The following is a 14,282-nucleotide window of genomic DNA, read 5'->3' on the forward strand; positions in this document are numbered from 1 at the left end:
TAGTGCTCAGCTCATGTTACCCCAAGATTGACAGCTATGTCATTCCTAAATTGATCACCCATCAGTGACATCCATCATGTTCAGTTCTGGCCCCACATATACTCTGCCTCAAAATGTAGATAAAACACAGATCAGGGCCGGGCGCACTGGCTCACGCCTGTAATCCCAGCACTTTGGGAGGCTGAGGCGGGCGGATCACAAGGTCAGGAGATCGAGACCATCCTGGCTAACACGGTGAAACCCCGTCTCTACTAAAAAAATACAAAAAATTAGCCAGGCATGGTGGCGGGCGCCTGTAGTCCCAGCTACCCGGGAGGCTGAGGCAGGAGAATGGCATGAACCCAGGAGGCGGAGCTTGCAGCGAGCCGAGATGGTGCCACTGCACTCTAGCCTGGGCAACAGAGTGAGACTCCGTCTCAAAAAAAAAAAAAAAAAACCACAGATCAGGCCAGGCACAGTGGCTCATGCCTGTAATCCCAGCATTTTGGGAGGCTGAGGCAGATGGATCACGAGGTCAGGAGTTCGAGACCAGCCTGGCCAAGATGGTGAAACCCCATCTCTACTAAAAATAGAAAAATTAGCCGGGCATGGTGGCACATGCCTGTAGCCCCAGCTACTTGGGAGGCTGAGGCAGGAGAATCGCCTGAACCCAGGAGGCAGAGGTTGCAGTGAGCCAAGATCGTGCCATTGCACTCCAGCCTGAGCAACAAGAGCAAAACTCCATCTTAAAAAAAAAAAAAAAAAAAAAAAAACACACACACAGATCACTGATGACCTACAGCTATTAGCCAGGCATATTGCCTTGCATCCCCCTGAAAGAGCACGCATGTGCTGACTTCAGATACTTCCCATCCGCTGAAGCCCCTTGTTCAACCTTAACTTTGGTTTTTGTGACCACACCATCAGCAGGGAAAGCTGACACTGCAAGCACAGGGTTCCAGAAGTGTGGCTCTCTCACCCCATTTGTATCCTCACCTACCTATGTTAGTCTCCATCGATATGGTTTGGCTGTGTCCCCACCCAAATCTCATCTTGAATTTCCACAAGTTACGGGAGGGACCCAGTGGGAGGTAATTGAATCAAGGGGGCAAGTCTCTCCCATCCTGTTCTCATGATAGTGAGTAAGTCTCACAAGATCTGATGGTTTTAAAAAGGAGTTTCCCTGCACAAGCTCTCTTCTCTTGTCTGCCGCCATGTGAGACGTGCTTTTTACCTTCTGCCATGATTGTGAGGCCTCCCCAGCCATGTGGAACTGTGAGTCCAATTAAACCTCTTTCTTTTGTAAATTGCCCAGTCTTGGGTATGTCTTTATCAGCAGCATGAAAATGGACTAATATACCATCTTTTTCCCCTTGCTTCTCACTATGTTTTCAAGTTGAGTGAATCGTGTGATTTTAACACCTGGTTTTGGTCTCTGAGCTTTTCTGTCCCATGATCTCTGGGAGAGCTTGCTGGTAGTCCAGGACTACATCCAGCTAAACTTTTCCACATTCCCAGAGTAGTGAAGGAAAGCAAGCAAGGTGGGGAATCATAATGAATAAAATCAGGTTTGTAGAAGGCACATCAAATTCTTTGCTAATCTAGGATCTGAAGGCCAGGTTAAACACAAGAGTGAAATCTCTCATTTAATTTCAGGAATGTAGGGAGCTTTCAGCTTTTCCTACCTCCAAAGTCATAAGCTAAGTTTTTGTTTGTTTCTGTTTTGGTTTTTTGTTTTTGTTTTTTGCTGAGCTCTGTCACTGAGACATGATCTAAGTTTTTACACAAGTCAACCCAGGTTTATTTCCAAAAGATTCAGATGTCCTTCAGATTTACATTGTAAACACTAAATCACATAAGCAGAGTGTTTTTCTATTATTTTTTCCACAGCCAGTCCTAGCTATTCTTCCCAATGACACTTTATTTTTTACATATCTTTTCCCTTCTTGATCGAGTTCTGCCTTTACTTGAATCATCCTTCAGTTGCTAAAGTATTTTGATTTCTTGTTCCAAGTCTTGGGAAAGCATCCCTCTTTATTGTTTTATATATATATAAAACAATATATATATATACACACACACACACACACACACACACACACACTCTAGGAAAAAAAGAAATATATATATATATATTTCTTTTTTTTTTTTTTTTTTGAGACAGAGTCACCCTCTGTTGCCCAAGCTGGAGTGCAGTGGCGTGATCTTAGCTCACTGCAACCTCTGCCACCCGGGTTCAAGTGATTCTCCTGCCTCAGCCTCCCGAGTAGCTGGGACTACAGGCGCGTTCCACCACCCAGCTAATTTTTTGTATTTTTAGTAGAGACAGGGTTTCACTGTGTTAGCCAGGATGGTCTCGATCTCCTGACCTCTTGATCTGCCCGCCTTGGCCTCCCAAAGTGCTGGGATTACAGGCGTGAGCCACTGCACCCAGCCGACTATTGCCATATTTATTCTGCTGAGCTACAGCTATCAGAAGAGACAAATTTAACAATTTACAAAGCCTCTTTCAAAGTGTATTGACAGAGGTAATTATTTTAAGTAACCAGTCTTAAGATGTGAAGTAAAAATAATTGTACATATGCATAAATATTTTGATTACTTGTATATCAATATTATATTTCAAATATCAATATCAAACAGCAATAATTATAATAAAAATTGTATATATTTTTTCAAACATCACTATTTTATTTTTTTGGAGACAGTCTCACTTTGTCACCCAGACTGGAGTACAGTGGCATAATCATGGCTCATTGCAGCCTGGACCTCCTGGTCGCAAGTGATCTTCCTGCCTCAGCACCCCCAAGTAACTGGGACTACAGGCACCCGCCACCACACCCAGCTATTTTCTTTTTCTTTTTTGTATTTTTTGTAGAGACAGAGTTTCACCATGTTGCCCAGGTTGGTCTCGAACTCCTGAGCTGAAGCAATCTGCCCACCTCAGCCTCCCAAAGTGCCGGGATTATAGGTGTAAACCACCATGCCTGGCATATTTTTTTCAAATATCAATTTTGATGGGGGGGAAGTGAATCCTGCCCAAGGGGATTGCCTAGTCTCACTACACAATCAGATTACCTCTAAATGAATAAAAATTTTGACTGAACTAAAAAGTTTTGTCACCAACCATTCAACTGATATGAGTGAAGAATCAAAACCGATGTGAGTGAAGAACCCCCCATTCTAGCCAGAACTAGAAGCAAATTCTTCATCTCAATTTTATCAGATGAAATGGAAATCATAAGATAAGCTTCCAGCCTGGTGCAGTGGCTCACACCTATAATCCCAACACTTTGGGAGGCTGAAGCAGGAGGATTGCTTGAGGCCAGGGGATGGAGGCTGCAGTGAGCTATGACCATGCCACTGCACTCCAGCCTGGGGAACAGAGCAAGACCCTGTCTTGAAAATAATAATAAGAAGAATAAGCTTCCTTAAACAGCAACGTGACTGCCGATTGCCAATTAGACTGCAGTTCCTCCTAAGGGAAGAGCTTTTATTTAATGCTGTGCCCAGCCCATAGGACACCTGAAACCACTTACTGGGCCTCTAAGTTTCTAGCATAGGTAGAGGAGAAAGTGTTCAGAAGGGCAGGTGATAGTGAGGAAAAGGAACAAAAAGCACAGAGAAGGCTTTTAAGATTTGGCTGTGAAAAGTTAAGAGATCTAGGGCTCTGGGTCAGCTTTTTTTTTTTTTTTTTTTTTTTTTTTTTTTTTTTTTTTTTGAGGCAAAGTCTTGCTCTGTCCCTCAGGCTGGAGTGCAGTGGCGCCATCTAGGCTCACTGCAACCTCCATCTCCTGGATTCAAGCGATTCTCCTGCCTCAACCTCCAGAGTAGCTGGGATAGCTGGGATTACAGGCGTGCACCACCATGCCTGGCTAATTTTTTGTTTTTGTTTTTTAGTACAGATGGGGTTTCACCACATTGGTCAGGCTGGTCTGGAACTCTGACCTCAGGTGATCCACCGCCTCAGCCTCCCAAAGTGCTGGGATTACACGAGTGAATCACCACACCCAGCCGGCCACCGTGCCTGGCTCTGGGTCAGCTTTTAATTCTTAGGTTCTGAATTCTTTTAAACATGCAGGAGTATAATTAAATTATGTTTCAGAACCTAGCTTGAGTATTACTCATCTATATGCTATGCTTAAGATGTCCAAACATCGCAGATTTCCAAGGATAGGCCAAATGACCAGCACTCTGTCTTGTTGGTTCATGAATAAAAAAGCACACACTCTGATTTCTGTTTGGAAAATATGTTTAGCTTTAACTAAGTCATTAGAAAGTAAGAAAGAATAAGGACCAGGCATGGTGGCTGACGCCTGTAATCCCAGCACTTTGGGAGGCCAAAGCAGATGGATCACTTGAGGTCAGGAGTTAGAGCCTGGCCAAAATGGGAAACCCGTCTCCACTAAAAATACAAAAATCAGCTAGGCATGGTGGCGTGTGCCTGTAATCCCAGCTCAAGAGGCTGAGGCAGGAGAATCGCTTGAACCCGGGAGGTGGAGGTTGCAATGAGCCAAGATCATGCTACTGTAATCCAGCCTGGGCGACAGAGTGAAACTCTGTCTCAAAAAAAAAAAAATCAACTCTGCAGACACCTTGAGTTCAGACTTCTAGCCTCTAGAACCATGAGACAATAATTTATGTTAATTTCTGTTTAAGCCACCCAGTTTATGGTGCTTTGTTACTGTGGCTTCGGCAAACTACTACAAATGGGGATTAGAGCTGTACCTCCACCTCATGGGATGGGTATGAGAAATAAGATGATGGAAGTAACATGTTTAAGTAACATGTTTAGCACAGCACCAACTACACAGTAAGCACCCACATTTTATCCTTATCATTATATAGTTGCATCTTCATTTCGTATCTATAAACCAAAAATAAAATTTGAAGGGCCCCTGCAACCATCTGAATGGACTTCCTCCTCGGCCGGGGAACCCTAAAATTTAACTTGAAAGACTGGTTCAGGCCATGAAGGGAAATGGGGGTTGGACAAGCCCTGTCATACCCCTCCAATATTAACATCAACACCGACCTTAAGTCTGATAAGAAATGTTTACAGTTTATTCTCTAAAGCCTGTTACTTGGAGGCTTTAGAATAGCAGTACTTATGACCTGGCAGCCCCTAGGTACCCCTAGAGTAGAGTACCTATGACCTGGCAGCCCCTCCACCCCTTTTGAGTTGTCCTGCTCTGCCAGATGGAACCAATGTAGTAAATCTTACATGTATTGATTGATGTATTATGTCTCCCTAAAATATATAAAAGCAAGCTGTACTCTGACCACCTTGGGCACATGACCTCCTGGGCCTGTGTTATGGGCATGTCCTGTAACCTTGGCAAAATAAACTTTCTAAATTTTTTTTTGGGTCGGGGGGACAGAGTCTTGCTCTGTTGCCCAGGCTGGAGTGCAGTGGCAATCTCGGCTCACCGCAACCTCTGCCTCCCAGGTTCAAGCAGTTCTGGTGCCTCAGCTTCCCAAGAAGCTGGGATTACAGGCGCACACCACATACTCAGCTAATTTTTGTGTTTTTAGTAGAGGTGGTGTTTCACCATGTTGGCCAGGCTGGTCTCAAACTCCTGGCCTCAAGTGATCTGCCGGCCTTGGCCTCCCAAAGTGCTGGGATTACAGGTGTGAGCCACCCTGCCTGGCCAAACTCTCTAAGTTGATTGAGACTTGTCTCTGATACTTTCTGGTTTACATATAGGAGTCACAATGGAATTCTGAGAACAAACACAAACCTTTTCTTCTCACCTAGTGCAGCATCTCCAGACCCTTTAATGTACAGGCTCTGCTCCGTGAGTTTCTCTTCCCCCATAAGCGCACATAGCCAATAACTTTTTAGCCTCAGGTTTCCTTTCAAATATCACCTGCCCCAGGAATCCTCCCCTGGCTTAGTCACTGCTTCAAGCCTTTTGCCACATCCTCTTAAGGGGGTGAGGGCAGTACTTTACACAGAGCAATGCAATTTACTGATTCCAAATTAAGCTCCAAAGCCTACCAGGGACAAGCTTAATATTCCTCTACATTTCCCTCAGCAGCACAGTACGAGATGCTTATTAAATATTTGAGGACAGAATCTCTTCCCCACAGATAGAGAAACTGGCCACACACACCATCTGTAAACAAGCCCATGCTCTAAACCGGCCATTACAAGTACTCTCCAGGTTAGTGGTTGTCAAAGTGGTTGTCAAAGTAGTGGAAACCAGACATGCAAATTCCTGGGACTTACCCCAGACTGCCTGAAGCAGAAACCCTGGGGGTGGGGCCCAGGAATCTGTGTTTTAACACGCCCTCCAGGTGATACCGATGTGCCACTGCTCTGGGTCTGTCCATTCCAGTATGGAAGTTTGGCTGCTGGAGTGATTTCCCTGAGAATTCCTGTAAACCGAGGAGCCCCTAGGGAAGAGGGAAAGAAGCTATAGAGGGGCTCCCAGGTGCACAGAAGTAAAAGTTTCGAGCTTTCACCTTCAACTCACTTTTCTTTTGTTTTCTCTCTTTTTTTTTTTTTTTGGAAATGGAGTTTCACTCTTTTGCCCTTTCGCCCAGGCTGGAGTGAAGTGGTACAATCTCGGCTCACTGCAATCTCTGGCCCACTGGGTTCAAGCCATTCTCCTGCCTTGGCCTCCTGAGTAGCTGGTATTGTAGGAGCCCAGCACCACACCAGGCTAATTTTTGTATTTTTAGTAGAGACCAGGTTTCACCATGTTGGCCAGGCTGGTCTGGAACTCCTGACCTCAGGTGATCCACCCACATCGGTCTCCCAAAGTGCTAGAATTATAGGCATGAGCCACTGAGCCCAGCCTCAACTCACTTTTCTAAGCCTATGATGGGGTGAGTCAGTGATAACTTTAAGTTTATCTAAATTGCCTAACAATGAGATTTCATATCTAGAAAATGAAGCTCTTCACCAGACTATTAGCATCTTTTTTCTTTTTTCTTTTTATTTTTTTCATAAAATTATAAAATTGAAAAAGAGACAGGGTCTCCTTATGTTGCCCAGGTTGGTCTTGAACTCCTGGGCTCAAGGGTTCCTCCTGCCTCGGCCTCCCAAAGTGCTATGATTATAGGTGTGAACCACCATGCCTGGCCTTTTTTTTTTTTTTTTTTTAATAGAGACAGGGTCTGGCTATGTCGCCTAGGTGCTCTTGAACTCCTGAGCTTAAGCGATCCTCCCACCTCAGCCTCCCAAAGCCTTAGCATTATTTCTGAATGCAAAGATGATTCTGCCAAGTCAGAAAGGTGATAATCAAAGCCCCTTAAAGTAGCAAAAATCCAGCCTCAGGCAAACAGTGCTCATCAGAGGAGAGACTCCAGAATGGCAGAGGAGGGCAGAATGAGTAGAGGGTGATGATTAGAAACCTCAGGTCCAGAGCAGCTTGGCAGACACCTGCTCCACCCACACCGGACATTGCCAATCGATCACAACATTGTTGCTCAACAAACTTGAGTGGCACTTGCAAATCCTTAACTCCAAGCAGCCACCTAGCAATTGATCCAAACTGGCCTTAGAGAGAAACCTTTTTACTCATCTGAGTTAAGGAGTTAAGTCTTCCAGCTCTGTAGAATTAGTGTAGAAATAGAAATCTCACTGAACTTGGAAGGTAGGGGCTGTGCAACCACAAGGGAATCATTTAAAATCTTTGAATCTCAAGTTCTTTATTTACAAATGGGAGCTAGTTAATACTTTCCTCTCAGGGTTGTTGTGAGGAGGAACAATATGAGTGAAAGCACCTTGCCCTTGCTTGGCACATAAAAGGCCCTTAATGAGTGTTTGCTGGATCTGAAACTAGGACGATGTGAGATGCCTGGGAAAAAAATCCTCATCACTCAAACTCGCCCAAGGCTAATTCGTCCCAGAAAGCCAAGCTAAAGTGTTTACACATGAAAGAACTCTGGAGCAAGGCACTGACTTAGGCAATCAAATTGATGTTGGAAAGACATGTGGTTCATAGTGCAGGTACAGGGAACCAGAACAAGGGAGGTATTTATCAGGAGGGGCTGACTAGAGTCAAAAAGAGCCTTTCCTCCAACAGACAATGCTAGCTCCAATCTCTCTTTGCCATACTCTATAGTACCCCTCCAATTTATTTGAATAATCAACAGATCCTATCTAGAAATCTGAAGATTTTAGGAGAACAATTTTTTTCTTTTTTGAGACAGTTTCTCTCTATCGCAAGGCTAGAATGCAGTGGCATGATCTCAGCTCACTGCAACCTCCACCTCCTGGGTTCAAGTGATTCTCGTGCCTCAGCCTCCCGAGTAGCTGGGATTACTGGCAGGCACACCACGCCTGGCTAATATTTTGTATTTTTTGCAGAGATGGGGTTTCACCATGTTGCGCAGGCTGGTCTCAAACTCCTGGGCTCAAGCCATGCTTCCACATTGGCCTCCCAAATTGCTGGGATTACAGGCATGAGCCACCATGCCCAGCCAAGGAAAACAATTTCTGGAGTCTGAGCAGGTATCTGTCTTCTCATGTTTGGGACTTTTTTTTGTTGCTGAGACAGAGTCTCACTCTGTTGCCTAGGCTGGAGTGCAGTGGTGCAATTATAGCTCACTGCAGCCTCGAATTCCTGGGCTCAAGCGATCCTCCCACCTCAGCTTCTCATGTAGCTAGGACTACAGGAGCACACCACCCTGCCCAGCAAGTTATTATTATTTAGTTACTATTATTATTTTTTAAAATAGAGACAGGGTCTCACTATGTTGCCTAGGCTGGTTTCAAACTCTTGGCCTCAAGCAATCCTTCCACCTCTACTTCCCAAAACAGTGGGATTATAGGTATGAGCTGCCTTGCCTGGCTGGGACCTTTAAGAGCTCCAGAGAGAACATTTCAGTAAACAAAACCCACATCCAGCCCTGTTAATTCAGTGGAAAATGAGGACTTTCCCCACTTGAATGTCCTCATTTGGACAACTAGACACTGAGAAAGGCCTTAGCATGGGCCTGGTACTTGCTGGGCCCATTAACTCATTTAGTTTCATGTCGACATTCCCTTTTTACAGATGAAGGATCTGAGGCTCAGAAGCATTAAGACATGTGCCCAAGATCACACAATTAGAAGGCAGCAGGACTAGGATCTGAATGACTATCTGCTCTTCTGGAGTGTGCCATTCACACTCCACTAAACTCCAGTTCACACGTTTATCTGGAATCCACCCAGTTAGGGGCTGCCAACTTCAACAGACAGGAATTATAAAACAAGCACATGAAAAAAATTACAACCCCATTCCAGCTAGCCATGGCCTGGCCTATAAACAGAGGTCAAAGTGTAACAAAAAACAAATGCATCCCACATCTGTCAAAATTTAAGACCTTGTAAATCTCATTTGATTCATTCTTAAAAGTGAATCAGTAAATAGATAATACTCGCTCCTAGCTCTTTCACTAAAAGCTTGGACATAATTAATCTTTAGAAGCCAGTGTGACTGATGTCCTTTATCTTTTCATCAAAGTGCTTACCACTGTTACATAATTTTACTACCTCAATGATAATGAAAAAATATAACCTCTTAAAATGACCTCCAATCCCAGACATCATCAGCACTAAATGCCAATTTAGGCATTTATTTTGAACCACAGAAGTTGTACTTATATGCCAGGAAGGTCATCCTCAATAAGCATTCACCAACCATGGCAAAGTTATACCTATCAATTCAGTCCATTAATTCAGGTAAGATGTTTCTATTCTTCGGTAAACAGGACATTACCATTAAATTTTCTATGAAAATGTATATATCAGCAACATCGAAAATGGTAACTCTGACTACCTCTAGGATGTGAAAATGGTAACTCTTAGAACAAATTTTGGGGGAGACCAGTAACTAGGTTGATGAGAGATTAAATAAGCAAATACCTGGCAATGTGGGCCGTGTACTGGTACAGCTCTGTGCTTCCTGGAATACTTTCGCCTGGAGCTGCAGCCGGGGTGCCAATCCCACTCACAGGGAGATGACAGTAATGTGGTACTTCGCACCCTGAAAAAGACAGTGTTGTTAAAAATCCAACTTACTCATTCCCTGCAATGGTAAGATTTTGGGAAATGCACTGAAGTCCACATACCATACAATTTGCCCGTTTTTAGGATGGCTTTTAGTACCTTCACAGAGTTATGCAACTGTCCAACTGTCACCACAATCCTTTTTTTTTTTTGAGACGGAGTTTTGCTCTTGTTGCCCAGGTTGGAGTGCAATGGTGTGATATTGGCTCACCGCAACCTCTGCCTGCCGGGTTCAAGCAATTCTCCTGCCTCAACCTTCCAAGTAGCTGGGATTACAGGCATGCGCCACCACACTCGGCTAATTTTGTACTTTTAGTAGAGACGGGGTTTCTGCATGTTGGTCAGGCTGGTCTCGAACTCCTGACCTCAGGTGATCTGCCCACCTCGACTTCTCAAAGTGCTGGCATTACAGGCGTCAGCCACTGCGCCCGGACCACAGTCCATTTTAGAATATCTTCATTAGCCCCCCAAAAAAAGCCCCATAACCATTAGCCACCATTCCGAGCCCCCAGTTCTCTCCCTGCCTCTTGGCCCTAGGCAACCACCAATCTTTTAACTCTATAAATTTTTTACTCTATAAATTTATCTATTCTGGATATTTCATATGAATGGACTCATATGATATGAGGCCTTTTGTGACTGCCTTCTTTTACTTAGCATAATGTATTCAGGGTTCACTGATGTTACAGCATACATCAGCACTTCATTTTTATGGCCAAATAATATTACATTGTATGGATATACCACATTTTATTATCTGTTCTTCAGTTGGTGGAGGTTTGAGTTGTTTCTACTCTTTGGCCATTATGAACACTTGTGTACAAGTGTTTTTGTGGACATATGTTTTCATTTCTCTCAGAAATAATGGAATTGCTGCCCCTAATGTTTTCAGTCTTCAAAAAATGGAGAAAGTGAATTGCCACCTAAACTTTGGTATCACCAGTCCACCTGAGGGTCACTCTGAGAAACAAGATCTTATAAGAATTCGCCTTTCAGGTTAAACAAATATCAGCAGGTGAGAAAATAGCTAGAACAAAATATTTTAGGCTGGGCATGGTGGCTCATGCCTGTAATCCCAGCACTTTGGGAGGCTGAGGCGGGCAGATCACCTGAGGCCAGGAGTTCGATCAAGACCAGCCTGGCCAACATGGTGAAACCCCGTCTCTACTAAAAATATAAAAATTAGCTGGGCATGGTGGGGAGATGCTGTAATCCCAGCTACTCAGGAGGCTGAGGCAGGAGAATCGCTGGAACCCAGGAGGCAGAGGTTGCAATGAGGTGAGATCTTGCCACTGCATTCCAGCCTGGTGACAAGAGTGAAACTCTGTCTCAAAAAAAAAAAAAAAAAAAAAGAAAAAAAATTTTTATTATGGTAAAATACACATAACATAAAATTTACCATGCCAAAGTATACTACAGAGAAAACATTTTAAACCAAAAGGGAATTTGTTTTTCATAGCATTTATAATACTGGCTTGTGTTTATTGTTTTGTTTTTTGAGACAGAGTCTCACTTGTCGCCCAGGCTGGAGTGCAGTGGCACAATCTCGGCTCACTGCAACCACCGCCTCCTGGGTTCAAGCAGTTTGCCTGCCTCAGCCTCTCAGGTAGCTGGGATTACAGGCACATGCCACCACGGCTGGCTAATTTTTGTATTTTCAGTAGAAACTGGGTTTCACCATGTTGGCCAGGCTGGTCTCGAACTCCTGACCTCAAGTGATCCAACCTCCTTGGCCTCCTAAAGTGCTGGGATTACAGGCATGAGCCACTGCACCCGGCCTAGGCTTGTGTTTATATTTATGGGTTGCTCACCAGCAGGAAAGATGGCAAATACTTTCTCGTTTTACCCCTAAGACCAAGAAAACCCAAGAAATACCCCTTCTGCAAATTCTTATGAAGCCTGCATGTGCCTTTCAAATACCACAAGGAGGCAAGCTCCTTTCTGGGTTGAGCTTGTGAAGGCAGCTTCACTCGGGCAGTCACAGGAAAAACTTTCAGTGGGAGGAAGAATGCAGCCTCTCACCAGTTCTGGACATACTCTTCGGTTTGCTAGACAAAGTGATATTGTGGCGTCTGTGCAAAACACTCTACTCCCTACACGATGAAATAGAAAGAAAAGATGGTGTCAATTTTATTTGTACAGGCGGGAGGCACATTTCCCTTCTCCCAGGATCAGCAGGAAATGTAGGCAAAGGCTAAAGCTAGGCCATCTGGACATCCTACAAAGCAAGCAACGGGATTAAAGCCCAGCCCATACATGGTTTCTATTATTACTTCCAAAGATAAATAAATGGCTTGCAAATCGAGAGGTGCTTGGTTATGCCTTTGGCTTCATATGCAAACTTTTCTACAGGTATCAGCTCCAATGATAGCTTATTTCTTTTATTAAAATGGCTTGCTTTTTAATTCAAGGAGTTTTCTGCATTTCTAATGCATACTGGCTTTAACTTTCTCTACAATAATCCAGGGAGTTTTTTCATGTATACAAACCCCCAATAACAATCAGTTGTTTCTAAAATACAGTATTATTGAATAGGGCCTCTAAATTAAAAGAACACTTGGTAGAAAGAAATAAAATATATTCTTGGATTTCAATAGTATTGACAGATAATGTAAAATTGTCAGGTAACATGAGTTAAAGCTGAAAAACTTTACAGATTTCAAAAGGAAGATTCATAGGTGGCTGGGTATTTTAGTTTAGTATTTGGGTATCAATTATTTTTATTCCATCTTTCTCCATTTGTGGCTACACTGAAACTGAGTTGGCATTGGAAAATATTTCCTGAGCACCTACCATGTGCTGGGCAATGGGCAAATATACACATGTGTAAGTCATCCAATCTCTGTTTCAATGAACTTGCAACACTCAGTCAATTGTCAGTTGGTAGCCATTCGTTTTGGCCAATCACGCAAGTGTACAGTTTGCAGAATAGAAGCCCAAGCACATCCCTGCTTGCAGACAGCAAGAAAAAGTATTACAGAGGGGGCGGTGGCTCATGCCTGTAATCCCAGCACTTTGGGAGGCTGAGGCGGGTGGATCACTTGGGGTCAGGAGTTCGAGACTAGCCCGGCCAACATGGTAAAACTGCATCTCTACTGAAAATACAAAAATTAACTAGGCGTGGTGGTATCTGTAGTCCCAGCTATTTGGGAGGTGGAGACAGGAGAATTGCTTCAACCCGGAAGGCAGAGATTACAGTGAGCCAAGATCCTGCCACTGCACTCCAGCCTCCTGGGCGACAAAGTGTGACTCCGTCTCAAAAAAAAAAAGTATTACAGAGGGGGAAGCATGAGAAGAATGAACGAATTCCTTGAGGTTTTAAATACTGGATTATAACCTGACTTCCAATTGTGGCTTCTTTTTTTTTTTTGGAGAGGGAGTCTCCGTCTGTCACCCAGGCTAGAGTGCAGTCATCCAGGTGCGATCTTGGCTCACTACAACCTCTGCCTCCCAGATTCAAGCAATTCTCCCTGTCTTAGCCTCCAGAGTAGCTGGGATTACAAGCGCCCGCCACCACTCCTGGCTCATTTTTGTACTTTTAGAGATGGGGTTTCACCATGTTGGTCAGGCTGGCCTCGAACTCCAGACCTCAGGTGATCTGCCTGCCTCAGTCTCCCAAAGTCCTGGGATTACAGACATAAGCAACTGCTCCCAGCCTCAGTTGTGTTTTAAAATGCAAAAGCAGCTGCTCCTAAAAACTATGCAGTATTACATGTATGTTGTAGCAATCAGAATACTTCTTGAAAAGAATGAATGAGACAGAGTTCTTGGAAGAAAAAAAATCAGCCTCACTAGTCAACCAGGCCAACAGAAATTTCTGGTTAAAATGTTTGTAGGACTTCTTTCCATAGAAGCTCAGCCAATAACCTACTCTCCTACTGCTGATATCTTTAACAGCTGCTGAGAGGGGAGGTATTGGGACTAAAAGCCATCAGAAAGATCAGAAAGTGCAAGATTAATCAGGAGGGGTGAACTGGCCCCCGGTCAGAAACAGAGCAGGTTGAAACTCCTGGGCTTATCAATGGTGAAGTCACACCTGTGAATAGCCACGGCACTCCTGCCTGGGCAACACAGCGAGACTCTCTCCCTATTATTTTTTTAAAAAAGAAAGAGGTCAGGCATGGTGGCTCAACGCCTGTAATCCCAGCACCTTGGGAGGCCGAGGAGGGCAGATCACGAGGTCAAGAGATCGAGACCATCCTGGCTAACACTGTGAAACCCTGTCTCTACTAAAAACACAAAAAATTAGCTGGGTGTGGTGGCACGCACCTGTAGTCTCAGCTACTCAGGAAGCTGAGGC

General features: G+C 44.1%; 1 protein-coding gene across 2 annotated transcripts in view; it reads right to left on the reverse strand.

Annotated features, from left to right (window-relative positions):
* LOC100579261 (tight junction protein ZO-2) overlaps nucleotides 1-9,968 on the reverse strand; it is a 106,853-nt gene extending 96,885 nt beyond the window's left edge. For both annotated transcript variants that reach the window (XM_030810091.1, XM_030810067.1), the window contains exon 1: nucleotides 9,839-9,968. The gene's annotated coding sequence lies outside the window, so the exon portion shown is untranslated. The remainder of the gene's footprint in view (nucleotides 1-9,838) is intronic.
* Nucleotides 9,969-14,282: the final 4,314 nt, after the last annotated feature.

The sequence above is a fragment of the Nomascus leucogenys genome, chromosome 1a, assembly GCF_006542625.1.
Source record: "Nomascus leucogenys isolate Asia chromosome 1a, Asia_NLE_v1, whole genome shotgun sequence".
Classification (NCBI taxonomy): domain Eukaryota; kingdom Metazoa; phylum Chordata; class Mammalia; order Primates; family Hylobatidae; genus Nomascus; species Nomascus leucogenys.